The sequence below is a fragment of the Dendrobates tinctorius genome, unplaced genomic scaffold (assembly GCF_039654945.1).
Source record: "Dendrobates tinctorius isolate UK_male_01 unplaced genomic scaffold, ASM3965494v1 ptg000070l, whole genome shotgun sequence".
NCBI classification, from domain to species: Eukaryota; Metazoa; Chordata; class Amphibia; order Anura; family Dendrobatidae; genus Dendrobates; species Dendrobates tinctorius.
Window position 1 is genome coordinate 27,447,171 of NW_027361738.1, and position 14,840 is coordinate 27,462,010.

Consider the following 14,840-nt stretch of genomic DNA (forward strand, 5'->3'; position numbering starts at 1 on the left):
AGAACCAGTTGCTATAATGGCCGACATTCAGCAGATGTTTCATTGCTTCATCATGAAGGAAGACAGCAGAAACTATCTTAGGTTCATATGGCACAAAGACAACAATGTCAACAATCAAGTCATAGACTACCGGATGAAGGTCCATGTCTTCGGCAACAGTCCTTCACCTGCTGTGGCGATCTACGGACTGAGACGGACAGCCCAGGAAGGTGAGAGAGAGTACGGATCCGATGCTCGTCAATTCGTAGAGAAGAACCTCTACGTAGACGACGGGCTCAAGTCCTTGCCCACAAGTGAAGAGGCAATTGACCTACTCTCCAGGACACAGAAATGCTATCCACATCAAACCTCAGACTCTACAAGATCATCTCTAACAGTCAAGAGGTAATGAGCGCGTTTCCATCTGAGGACCATGCCACGAACCTAAAGGACCTCAACCTAGGTTCTGATGTTCCTCCCACACAGCGCACCCTTGGTCTACTGTGGGATATCAAACAGGACACCTTCACCTTCCAAGTGTCGCCCTGTGACAAACCCTTTACCAAACGAGGAGTCCTATCTGTCATAAACAGCATCTACGATCCTCTCGGGTTTGTAGCATCCATCACTATTCAAGGCAAGATACTGTTAAGACAGCTCACTGCCGAGAACACTGATTGGGACACCCCGCTTCTGACTCAGAAACAGCAAAGGTGGGAGACATGGAAGAAGTCCTTGAAGTTCTTGGAGTTGCTCTAAGTCCCACGTTGTTATTCTCCAATGATGCTTACCCCAGCTACACTTCTTACACAGAAGATTGGAGCTGCTACAGTTCCTCCCGGGAATTTCGATAACAAGGACATTTACAAACGTCAGTGGAAGCAAGTACAACACATAGCTAACGTGTTTTGGCACCATTGGAAGACCGAATACTTGCACCTGCTTCAAAACCGTCACAAATGGCAGACACCCAGTCCCAATCTCCAAGAAGGAGACCTTGTCCTCTTAAAAGACAAAGAGGCACATCGTAACGACTGGCCAATGGGTCTTATCACCAAGGTCATGCCCAGCGAGGGCGGAAAGACTCGTAAGACAGAAGTTAAGGTAACAAAAGGGGGCTCTACCCAAACCTTCCTCCCTCCGGTCACCGATCTCGTGCTGCTACTGTCAAAGGAGGACGTCACATGAACTGAACATTGCTCCTGGACGTTGCTCACGGCGGGGAGCATACCTCCTCATCCCCCAGTTTTATTGAACATTGACATTTTCCATTGGATTGAACTTTGAACATTGCCATTGGATTGCTGGGTTGGTGGAAGAGTTGGCATGTTTGCAGCTTCCCCAATCCGAAGATGGGTTTAATAGACTTGGACTTATCTTCCGGTGTGATCTACGGGTCAACAACAACGAGTTGGACTTTAAAAATGTTTGATGTTTATTATTGCATGCATGTTTTTCTTTTCTCTTGTTTTTCAGGTTCGAACGACTTCGAAGAATTAAGGACATCGTGAAATCCAAGGATTTCAGACGGGGAGTGTCATGTCCCACGACTTGGGAAATCATTTAATATTTGCATTACTTGTGTTGCATCATCTGTTGCTAGGCAGAAGTTTGCCTTTCTCTGTATTTTGTCCCAACTCTCTCCCTGTAGTCCTGTGATGTATGTTTGTTCCCTCCTTCATTCTCCATTTTGTGATCGTCCCTCCATCTGTATGCATCCTGTTACATGTTCTCTGAAGAATATTCCTTTTTACCTGCTGCTTTCATCATAATACAAGAATTTCAGTTAAAGCATCCCTCTTTTCCTGGAGTCTTCTTACATGAGATCGTGGCTGAGTTAAGCTGTCTGATTAATCGGTATGAACGTGAGTACAGGTCGATACGGAAGGGGCCCAGAAAGAGAGGTCTATCCAGGCACCATACGTTCTACATATCCATGAGTCAGAATACCGGGGCAACAGACCTTTCCCATCTGGGGGTTTGGCAATGCCCCATCTGTCTGCACTTGGCAAGGATCCAGGCAGAACTGGAGGGAAACCGCAGCTTCCTCTCTCTGATGCTGCTGACCCAACCCCTCACATTAACCATTTCTTGCCCTAACTCTAATACATTAAAGGGGAAACAACACAATACATTATACTATAATACAGATACAGCATAATAACACATAGTACATACAGGTGCTGGATATATGTACATGAAGTGCATAGGGGGGTCATATGGAAGGAGGAAAAGGCACAACTGATGGGACCGGCCACCTCCTTACATGTGCATGAAAAACCCACAGATATGTTCTTTATTGCCACGTGGCACATACAAAATGCATGCTACACATGTGCACAGTGATGACACACGGATAACATCCATGTGTCATCACTGTAGTAGTGTGCAAAATTTTTGAGGGCATTATAAGAGATGACCTGCAGAGATATATTGCAGAGAATAATATAATAACTGACAACCAGCATGGATTCATGAAAGTTAGGTTGTGTCTTACTAACATGCTGGGGTTCTATGAGGAGGTAAGTGCAAGTCTGGATGTTGGTAATACGGCTGATGTGATTTATCTGGACTTTACATAGTAACATAGTTATTAAGGTTGAAGGAAGAATTTAAAGGTACTGTCACACTTAGCGACGTACCAGCGATCCCGACCAGCGATATGACGCGGTCAGGATCACTGGTACATCACTAAGTGGTCGCTAGTGAGCTGCCACACAGGCAGCTCTCACCAGCGACATCGCAGGGGTCGGGGGTCGCTACTTACCTGTCAGACGAGGCGATCCTGACGTCCTCCCGCCCGCGTCCATGTGTCGCTCGTCTCCACAGCAGGAAGCCCAGCAGGAAGCTGACGACGAGAAACGGTCGAGGATGTTCTCGCGCAATCAGCGATAACCAGCGGGGGAGCGGTCGGAGGTAAGTATCAGATATAGCGATATCGCTAGCAATATTGCTATAATGTCACAAAAACCAGTGACGTTATAGCGATATTGCTAGCGATATCGCTTAGTGTGACAGGCCCTTAAGTCCATCTAGTTCAACCCATATCCTAAGCTACATGCCCTAACATAATGATCCAGAGGAAGGCAAAAAAAAAACCCATGTGGCAAACAGTAAGCTCCACATTGGGGAAAAAAATCCCTTCCCGACTCCACGTACGGCAATCAGACTAGTTCCCTGGATCAACGCAATATCAAGGAAACTAGTGTATATAATAACCTGTAATATATTTTTCAAGAAAGGCATCCAGTCCCCTCTTAAATTTTAGTAGGGAATCACTCATTACAATATTATATGGAGAGATCCATAGTCTCACTGCTCTTACAGTAAAGAATCTGCATCTGTGATTATACTTAAACCTTCTTTCCTCCAGACGTAGAGGATATCCCCTTGTCCCTGTCTCAGGACTATGTGTAAAAAGGTCATTAGAAAGGTCTTTATACTGTCCCCTCATATATTTAAACATTAAAATAAGATCACCCCTTAGCCTTCGTTTTTCCAAATTAAATAACCCAAGTGTAATAACCTGTCTTGGTATTGCAGACCTCCCAGTACTCATATAACCTTGGTCGCTTTTCTCTGCACCCGCTGTAGTTCAGCTATGTCTTTCTTATACACCGGAGACCAGAACTATACACAGTATTCTAAGTGTGATCGCACTAGCGACTTATATAGAGGTAAAATTATGTTCTCATGAGCATCTATACCTCTTTAAGTGCACCCCATTATTTTATTTGCCTTTGCAGCAGCTGCCTGACACTGGCCACTAAATGTGAGTTTGTCGTCCACCCATACACCGAGGTTTTATTCAGTGACAGTCTTGCCCAGTGTTTTACAATTAAGCACATAATTATACATCTTGTTTGTTCTACCCAAATGTATGACCTTACATTTATCCCCATTAAAGCTCATTTGCCATTTATCAGCCCAAGCTTCTAGTTTACATAAATCCTCCTGTAATATAAAATTGTCCTCCTCTGTATTGATTACCCTGCAGAGTTTAGTGTTATCTGCAAATATTAAAATTCTACTCTGTATGCCCCCTACAAGGTCTTTAAGAAATATGTTAAAAAGAAGCGGGCCCAATACTGACCCCTGTGGTACCCAACTGCTAACCGTGACCCAGTCCAAGTGTGCTCCATTAATAACCACCCTTTGTTTCCTATCCCTGAGGCAACTCTTAACCCACTTACAAAGGTATTTGATACAGTACCACATAACAGACTTATGCTAAAGATCCAAAGGCATGGACTGGGGGAAACTATATGCAGATTGGGTGAGGAATTGGCTAAATGACCGGAAACAAAGAGTCATCATAAATGATACATTCTCTAAATGGGATATAGTCAGCAGTGGGGACCACAGGGATCTGTGCTAGGACCGATTCTTTTTAACCTCTTTATTTTGGAAGAGATTGAGAGTAAAGTGTCAGTCTTTGCTGATGACACAAAACTATGTAGGATACTAGAATCTGACCTTGACATAACAATTTTGCAAAATGATCTGGATAAGATGTCTGAATGGACAAACAATTGGCAAATTACGTTTAATGTAGATAAATGTAGAGTAATGCACCTGGGACGTAGTAATCATATTGCTGCATAAACATTAAATGGTACTACACTTGGGACAAAAGAACAGGGAAAAGGACTTGGGTATTCTGGTTACAAGTAAGCTGAGCAGTAGTACTCAATGTCAGGCAGCAGCTGCAAAAGCAAACAAGATTTTAGAGTATAGAAAAAAAGAGATTAAATTCAGTGATCCAAATGTATTGTTACCCCTTTATAAATCGCTTGTGAGGCCACATCTAGAACATGAGATCAAGTTTTGGGCCCCACATTTAGAAAAGGACATTCAGAAATTAGAGTCAGTTCAAAGGCGGGCAACTAGACTATTACAAGGAATGGAAGACATTTCATATGATGAGAGGTTGAAAAAGCTGAACTTGCTTAGCTTAGAAAAAAAAACCCTCAGACGGGATCTCATTTATATGTATAAATATATGTGTGGTCAGTACAAAGGACTGGTGCATGACTTATTCCTTCCAATGCTAGGGGGCACTCATTGCGAGTGGAAGAAAGGTGATTCCGATAGCTAAATAGGAAAGGGTTCTTTATAGTTACAGCAGTCAGAATGTGGAATGCCCGACCACAAGAGGTAGTAATGGCAGACACTATAACAGCCTTTAAAAAAGGGCTGGACGATTTCCTCAATACACATAACATTGCATGTTATAGTTAATTTAATGACAAAAAAAAAACAATTGGTGGAGAAAGGTTGAACTTGATGGACCTAGATCTTTTTTCAACCTATGTAACTATATAAAAAAAACATCAACTTGAGTTCCTCTGTAGGTTTGATAACCAGCCAGGTAAAACTGTCAGCTGGGGGCTGCAACCCTCAGCTGTCAGCATTAGCAAGGCTGGTTATCCAGAACAGAACGGTCTCCACACTGTTTTTTTAATTACTTAAATAATTAAAAGAAACGGTGTGGTGTCCCACACATTTTTTGACAACCAGCCAACCAGCCAAGCTAAAGAAGATAGCTGAGGGCTGGTATTCTCAGGCTGGTAAGGGGCCATGGATATTGACCACCCCAGCCTAAAAAACAGCCAACAACTGCACATCTCACCTAACTCCCATTCCATTTAAGCCCTCGTCTCCTGTAATGAAACAAAAATAAAAAACATCTGTCGTTCTATCCCACACCGTAATCCATGTCTGGGGATGAAGAGTTTTCAACCTGGACAGTGCCAAGATGCGACCGTCCAGGCTGAAAACCACTGATGAATGAGCGGCTGTGAGCACAGCATCAGTTACTAGTGGTGTCATCATGGAGGTTACCGCAGGTCACTGAGGCTGCGTTCCCTGCTGGGACAAAGAACTGCGATGACCTCGGTGAGATGACTACTCCCACACAGAGAAAAAGTTTCACAGTGCAGCTGTGAGTTCACCCCAGTTTGTTGGGAGAAATTTCTGCAACTTGCACCATGAAACTTTCTCATTGTGCTAGCGGTGATTAGAGTTGAGCGACTTTTGCTTTTTTAGGGTCGCGTTTCGTTTCGTGAAACCCGACTTTTCCAAAAGTCGGGTCGAGCAAGATCGTCCGATTATAGGGAAAAGTCGGGGTCGTCCCGAAACACGAAACCCAATGTAAGTCAATGGGGAATAAAAGTCGGCAGTGAGAGGAGGACAGGAAACACACCTACAGTGCCCATTTGAATGCCAAAAGCATCAATTCTTCTTACTTAAGCTTGTCAACCTTAATTAACTTCATAATACAAGTTACGCACTGAAAAATGGGGGTTATTTGGCTAAATTTGTGGGGGGGGAGGGCTGGCTGCAGGTTTTCATGTGCCCTGGGCGAAAGAGCGCCCCTTTAACACATACCACAACTCATCATGCTCCGATACGGCAGAGAAATAGCGGTATAGTACAATGAAAAATACCTCACTTTTTACATCTCATGACGAGGCCCATCTATTTCTCCATACAAAATCATTGGTCCCATATAATGTTTGAAACAGTATATGATGAGCTCCACATAATGCTACAGTATATGTTGGTCCCCATGGATGAAGCTTCACTGTCTTATGGGCCCAAATAATGCTCCAAACATAATGGGCCCCATTTCTACTGCTCTAGTGTATAATGGGCCCTGTAAATGCTGCTCCAGTGTCTGATGTCCACCTTTGGAATGTTCCAGTGTATGGTGGGCCCCATCTATCATTCTCCAGAGTATAGTGCTCCCCAAAAATTGCTGTCCCAACATAGAAAACAATCAAATAAGTCTCCTCGCTAGGGAATCCCTGTACTTGTCTGGACAGGTGCTGTAGCTTGCTTAACAGCTCGCCAGCCGTTCTCACGCCCAGTATGGATTGCACGTGATTGCACAAAGGTTAGAAAGGGTACCGTATCCCTGGATAACATGTATGGATAGCGTACACATTCAAAATATATGTCTATACAGCATGAGGCAGGCTCAGACGGTGTTAGGCCCAGTATGGATTGCACGTCATTGCACAAAGGTTAGAAGGGGTACCGTATCCCCGGATAACATGTATGGATAGCGTACACATTCAAAATATATGTCTATACAGCATGAGGCAGGCTCAGACGGTGTTAGGCCCAGTATGGATTGCACGTCATTGCACAAAGGTTAGAAGGGGTACCGTATCCCCGGATAACATGTATGGATAGTGTACACATTCAAAATATATGTCTATACAGCATGAGGCAGGCTCAGACGGTGTTAGGCCCAGTATGGATTGCACGTCATTGCACAAAGGTTAGAAAGGGTACCGTATCCCTGGATAACATGTATGGATAGCGTACACATTCAAAATATATGTCTATACAGCATGAGGCAGGCTCAGACGGTGTTAGGCCCAGTATGGATTGCACGTCATTGCACAAAGGTTAGAAGGGGTACCGTATCCCCGGATAACATGTATGGATAGCGTACACATTCAAAATATATGTCTATACAGCATGAGGCAGGCTCAGACGGTGTTAGGCCCAGTATGGATTGCACGTCATTGCACAAAGGTTAGAAGGGGTACCGTATCCCCGGATAACATGTATGGATAGCGTACACATTCAAAATATATGTCTATACAGCATGAGGCAGGCTCAGACGGTGTTAGGCCCAGTATGGATTGCACGTCATTGCACAAAGGTTAGAAAGGGTACCGTATCCCCGGATAACATGTATGGATAGCGTACACATTCAAAATATATGTCTATACATCATGAGGCAGGCTCAGACAGTGTTAGGCCCAGTATGGATTGCATGTCATTGCACAAAGGTTAGAAAGGGTACCGTATCCCCGGATAACATGTATGGATAGCGTACACATTCAAAATATATGTCTATACAGCATGAGGCAGGCTCAGACGGTGTTAGGCCCAGTATGGATTGCACGTCATTGCACAAAGGTTAGAAGGGGTACCGAATCCCCGGATAACATGTATGGATAGCGTACACATTCAAAATATATGTCTCAGGAGGCAGGCTCAGACGGTGTCAGGCACAGTATGGATTTGACGGCCCAGATTACACAGCAGAGTAGCAGGGAGAGGTAAAGATTGCAAATGCTGGGGCCCTGGCTAAGCAAGGGGGGCCCACTCGTGGGCGTCGGTACTGGCACTGGGCCCCTCATAGTACAGCGGTGTGTCTGACGGCGGGTGTGCACCACCGCCGTCAGAGACACTTGATTGCACTATGAGGGACCCTGTGCCAGTGCCCGCGCCCAAGAGTCGGCCTACCCACCTGTCCAGGGCAACGGCACTCGCACGGTGTCGTGCGCTAGGTGGTGACCCCGGCCATGGGGGGGAGGCAGCACAGTTAGGGAGTTTTAGAAAGTGGCATATGTTGATGGTGGACATTCAACTGATGCAAAAGGCGAAATAGGTGAAGTACCAGGAAGAGGTGGACCAAAGCAAGCCATTTTTCTGTCACCCTATGTGTCATCAGGGGAAGGTGGGACAAAATCCTTGGAAACCCATGCGTGGTTCATTTTAATGAAGGTTAGATCATCCACATTTTGGGTTGACAGACGGGTCCTTTTTTCTGTCAGGATTGATCCAGCTGCACTGAAGACTCTTTCCGATAGCACACTTGCAGCTGGGCAAGCGAGCTCCTGTAAGGCATATTGGGCCAATTCAGGCCAGGTGTCCAGTTTAGCGGCCCAATAGTCAAAGGGGAATGACCTGTGTGGGAGAACATCGATATGGGAGGAAAAGTAGTTTGTAACCATAGTTGACAACTGCTGTCTCCTGTCACTTTCCATCGATGCAGTATTACCAGTTGTGTGAGCGGTATTTGAAAAATCAGTCCACAACATTGTCATGAAACCCCTGTCTCCAACGCCACTTCTGCTGTGTGCACCACGAACACCTCTGCCAAGCTGCCCCCGGCCCGTACGGCTCGTGTGAGAACCATCACCGCTGCTGTGTGCTGGGAATGCCTCAAGCAACCGATTTACCAGAGTTGCTTGTTTATTAGCCAATATTAGGTCAAGGTTCTCCTGTGGCATGATGTTTTGTAATTTGCCTTTATAGCGTGGATCCAGGATGCTGGCCAACCAGTAGTCGTCATCGTTCATCATTTTGGCAACGCGGGGGTCCCTTTTTAGGATCCGCAAGGCATAATCTGACATGTGGGCCAATGTTCCCGGTGTCAATGATGCACTGCGAGTGCTGGGTGGAGGAGCACTTTCTGGCAAATCCACATCCCTCCAGTCACGCACAAACCCTGTACCAGACCTTGCCACGCCAACATTTTCACTTGCCCCACGAGATGCATCCTCCTCCCCTAAGTAATCATCCCCATCATCCTCCTCCTCCTCCTCCTCTTCTTCCTCCACCTCGTCCAGGAGAGGTCCCTGAGCAGACAATGGCTGAATGTCATCAAGGATTCCCTCCTCCTCTTCCTCCTCATCAACATTGGCTGCAGACGCCTGCTCCTTAAGGTGCGTCAAAGTTTGCATGAGCAGACGCATAAGTGGGATGCTCATGCTTAGGATGGCGTCGTCTGCGCTTACCAGCCGTGTGCATTCCTCAAAACACTGAAGGACTTTACAAAGGTCTTTCAGCTTCGACCACTGCACGCCTGTCAACTCCATGTCTGCTCTCAAAGTGCCTGGCCGTGTATCCTCCCACAAATGCATTATGGCCTGCCTCTGCTCGCACAGCCGCTCCACCATGTGCAGGGTGGAGTTCCACCTTGTTGCAATGTCGATAATGAGGCAGTGGTTGGGAAGGTGGAGCAATCGCTGCAGCTTCTGCATACGAACGGAGTGTACAGGCGACCGGCGGATGTGCGCGCACAGTCTTCGCACCTTCTGGAGCAGGGCTGTTAACTCCGGATAATTTTTGAGGAAGCACTGCACCACCAGGTTCAAGGTGTGAGCCAAGCAAGGTATGTGGCTGAGTTTTGAAAGGGCTATGGCTGCCACAAAATTACGGCCGTTATCACTAACTACCTTGCCTGCCTCAAGATGTACACTGCCCAGCCATGACTCAGTTTGTCGCTTCAAGTACTCGGCCAGCACCTCGGCGGTGTGTCTGTCGCCCAAACACATCATCTGCAACACAGCCTGCTGATGCTTTCCACTAGCTGCTCGATAGGGGGACACATCGTGTGCAACAGTGGCAGCTGCAGATGGAGTGCTCGTACGACTGCGCTCTGTGGACGAGCTGTCGCTTCTGGAGGAGGAGGAGGAGGAGGAGGGTCGAACGCCTACAGCCAACTGTTTCCTATACCGTGGGCTAGGCAGCACTGTCCCACCACCGCTGTCCCCTGTGGACCCTGCATCCACCACATTAACCCAGTGCGCAGTGATGGACACGTAACGGCCCTGGCCATGCCGACTGGACCATGCATCAGTTGTGAGGTGCACCTTTCCGCTCACTGACTGCTTGAGTGCATGGACAATGCGGTCTTTCACATGATGGTGGAGGGCTGGGATGGCTTTGTGAGAGAAGTGGCGACTGGGTAGGTCATAGCGTGGTACTGCATAGGCCATGAGTTCGCGGAAAGCTGTGCTTTCCACCAACCGAAAGGGCATCATCTCAAACGAGATTAGTTTGGCAATGTGGGCGTTCAAACCCAGTGTACGCGGATGAGAGACTGAGTACTTTCTTGACCTACTCATAGTGTCTGGGAGGGTGAGCTGGACTTGAGAGCTGCATATGGTGGAAGTAGCGGTGGACAGGGCGGACTGAGAGAGGGTTGATGATGGTGATGGAGTTGGTGTTCTTTCTGATGGCCTAGAATCAGTCTTTCGTTGATATAACAGTGGGATTCCCTGACTGCTGTGGCCTTGCAACGACACTTCAACATTTGCTGCTGTGCTAACCGGTGGGCTTACAGTGGGGGAAACAATGTAGCGTTGCTGACTACCTTCGTTGTGATCAGTTGCACATGTGGCACTTGAGGTTTGGTGTTGTGTCCACGCTTGCAAGTGCATGCTGGTTAAATGTCTAAGCATGCAACTGGTATTCAAATTTTTCTGATTTTTCCCTCGGCTAAAGGTCTTTGCGCACTTCTTACAGATAACCTTGGCCTGATCATGAGGATTTTGTTCAAAAAAGTGCCACACTGCACTCTTCCTACTTTGGCAGACATTTTGCGGCCTAGCACGCTGTGATCTTTTGACCCTCTGGACAAGCTGTCCAGCAACTCTTTTGATGTTTGGAACCTGTCTTTGGAGTGCTCCGGGCCTGCCAGATAACAGCTGTTGCGATGTCGATGTCTGCTGTGGATGCTCCTCATCTGAGCTATTGGAAGCAGCACCCTCTTCCCCCAATGGATGCCAATCTGGGTCAACAACTGGGTCATCCATCACCTCCTCTTCTATGTCATGTGCACCTTTCTCTGTGTCACCGTGTATGGTGGTATAGTGTGCGGGAAGGGGCACCTGAGTCTCATCAGGGTCAAAATCTGGCTCTGTACACTGCGAGGACAATGTAGTGCTCTGAGTGAATGTACCAGCAGAATCATCCATCAGCGGCTGTGCATCAGTGCACTCCATGTCAGATTCATCTTGGCCTGGGTAATTCACCATTTGACTTGATAATCCAGGCTTGGTATGTGAAAACAGCTCCATGGAGTAATCAGTAGTATGGCCTGCGTCATCCTTCAATCTTGGTTGGGGTGAAGGACACAAGGAAAGGTGTGGTTCATGAACATGAGCCTCCAATGACGACTCAGTGCTTTTACTTTTTACAACTGAAGAAGAGGAGGCGATAGAGCTGGAGGCTGAGTCAGCAATGTAAGACAAAACTTTTTCCTGATGCTCTGCCTTTAAAAGCGGTTTGCCAACTCCTAGAAAACTAAGCGTTCGAGGCCTTATGTAGCCAGACGATGACGCAGGGTCAGCACCTCCTGCATTCAGTCCTATTTTGCTCTTGCCACTACCATCAGATCCACCACCAACACCATCATTACCAGCTGCCAACCCCCGCCCAATTCCACGGCCTCTTCCACCAGCCTTCCTCATTTTTGGTAGAAATGTAGACAAAATCCAACAAACTATATAGTAATGTAAAACAAGGTACAAGGTGTCTATAGGACAGGGGAGTTTTAGAATTTCTGCACACACTTGTGGACAGTGGACACTTGTGGATTGTGTGCGGCCCACTGATATCTGAGCGCTATGTGACACGCTCGATGGCACAGCTGCCTGTGACCAAAGTGACGAGAGGATAATGGAGATTTTGAATCTCTGCGTACACTTTTGGACACTGGACACTTGTGGATTGTGTGCGGCCCACTGATATCTGAGCGCTATGTGACACGCTCGATGGCACAGCTGCCTGTGACCAAAGTGACGAGAGGATAATGGAGATTTTGAATCTCTGCGTACACTTTTGGACACTGGACACTTGTGGATTGTGTGCGGCCCACTGATATCTGAGCGCTATGTGACACGCTCGATGGCACAGCTGCCTGTGACCAAAGTGACGAGAGGATAATGGAGATTTTGAATCTCTGCGTACACTTTTGGACACTGGACACTTGTGGATTGTGTGCGGCCCACTGATATCTGAGCGCTATGTGACACGCTCGATGGCACAGCTGCCTGTGACCAAAGTGACGAGAGGATAATGGAGATTTTGAATCTCTGCGTACACTTTTGGACACTGGACACTTGTGGATTGTGTGCGGCCCACTGATATCTGAGCGCTATGTGACACGCTCGATGGCACAGCTGCCTGTGACCAAAGTGACGAGAGGATAATGGAGATTTTGAATCTCTGCGTACACTTTTGGACACTGGACACTTGTGGATTGTGTGCGGCCCACTGATATCTGAGCGCTATGTGACACGCTCGATGGCACAGCTGCCTGTGACCAAAGTGACGAGAGGATAATGGAGATTTTGAATCTCTGCGTACACTTTTGGACACTGGACACTTGTGGATTGTGTGCGGCCCACTGATATCTGAGCGCTATGTGACACGCTCGATGGCACAGCTGCCTGTGACCAAAGTGACGAGAGGATAATGGAGATTTTGAATCTCTGCGTACACTTGTGGACAGTGGACACTTGTGGATTGTGTGCGGCCCACTGATATCTGAGCGCTATGTGACACGCTCGATGGCACAGCTGCCTGTGACCAAAGTGACGAGAGGATAAGGGAGATTGGATTGCTTTTAAAAAAGCAGTTTGCGGAGCAGTGGGTAAACAGCAATGCCAGCGTGTCAGGAAGCCTTAAAAGGCAGCCCAACAACCAACACCACTGATACACCACAATATAGCCTCCCCTTGCACTGCACACACAGTGACTTGTGTGTTGTGCAGGCCAAATCGCTAGCAGCAGAAGCAGTTTTTTTGTCTTCTTCCCTGCCTAACGCTCTCCCTACAGAATCAGCAGCAACCTCTCCCTATACTAAGATCGGCAGAAGTAAGATGGCGGTCGGCGTGCACGCCCTTTTATACCCCCTGTGACGCCCACCAAAGCAAGCCAATCACTTGCATGCCCTTCTGAAAGATGGTGATGACCCGTGCCTATGTCATCACGTTGCCCACAGTGTCCGTGGATCCTGATTGGCTGAAAAAGAGCGCAAAACAAACTTTTGAAACGCGACTTTGGCACGTAAGTCGCTGACCTCGTGGCCGACCTCATCCTAGGGTCGGGTTTCGTTTCATGAAACCCGACTTTGCCAAAAGTCGGCGACTTTTGAATTTTTTCGACCCGTTTCGCTCAACTCTAGCGGTGATCACTGTAGTTAAGGGGCCCACTCACTGCAGTTTATTCTTCCTTGATTCTCAGTATGAACAGTTGCATGATGCCACCATTCATGCTGAAGAGCACATGTCGCACAAATGGAATAAAATGGACACTGTGGATTCCAGCCATCCCTCCATCCAACCACTCCTCCAACCATCTCTCATCCAGCCAGCCATCCATCCATCTGTCTATCCCTCATCTATAATCCATCCATCCCTCATCCATTTCTCAACCATCCCTCATAAAGCTATCCAGCCATCCCTCCATCCATCCCTCATCCCGCCATCCCTGCACCCCTCATTCATCCCTTTTCCAGCCATACTTGCATATATCCCTCATCCAGCCCATCCCTCCATCCATCCATCCCTCATCCATCCATCCAGCCAGCCATCCCTCCATCCCACACAGCCTCAGTGACCGACGGTAACCTCGATGACGTCATCGCTAATCACTGATGCAGCGCTCATTCTCTCAGTGGTTCTCTGCCTGGACAATCACATCTTGGCACCGTCCAGGTTGAAAAGTGTTTATCCTCAGACATGGACATTTATTATAGGAGACAAGTGCTTCAATGCAATTGGAGTTAGGTGAGTATATAGGGGGCTTTACACATAGTGACATCGCTAGCAATATCGCTAAAGCGTCACCGATTTTGTGATGCAGCAGCGATATTGCTAGCGATATCGCTGTGTGATACTTACCTCCGACCGGCTCCCCCGCTGTCTGTCGCTGATCGCACGAGATCGTGCAGCTCCATTTCTCATCGGGCGCTCCCTGCTGGGCTTCCTGCTGGCGCCGACGAGCGACGCGTGGACGCGAGCGGGAGGACGTCAGGATCGCCGCGTCTGAAAGGTAAGTAACGACCGCTGCTGCATCGCTACGTCGCTGTGAGATCTGCCTGTGTGGCAGCTCACTAGCGACCATTTAGTGATGCACCAGTGATCCTGACCGGGTCGTATCGTGGTCGGGATCACTGGTGCATCGCTAAATGTAAAGGGGCCTTTACTGTGCTTGTTATTTTTAAATAAAAAAGAAAATTGTGTTTTGTTTTTATTTCAAATAAAATATTTTATACTTGCTGTGTGTTTATTTACCATACAACTATAGGATTAGTAATGGAT

At 47.3% G+C, this 14,840-nt stretch overlaps 1 long non-coding RNA gene across 1 annotated transcript in view; it reads right to left on the reverse strand.

The window, feature by feature from the left end:
- LOC141095918 (uncharacterized) overlaps nt 1-14,840 on the reverse strand; it is a 79,116-nt gene that overhangs the window by 52,449 nt on the left and 11,827 nt on the right. The gene's annotated exons all lie outside the window — the stretch shown is intronic.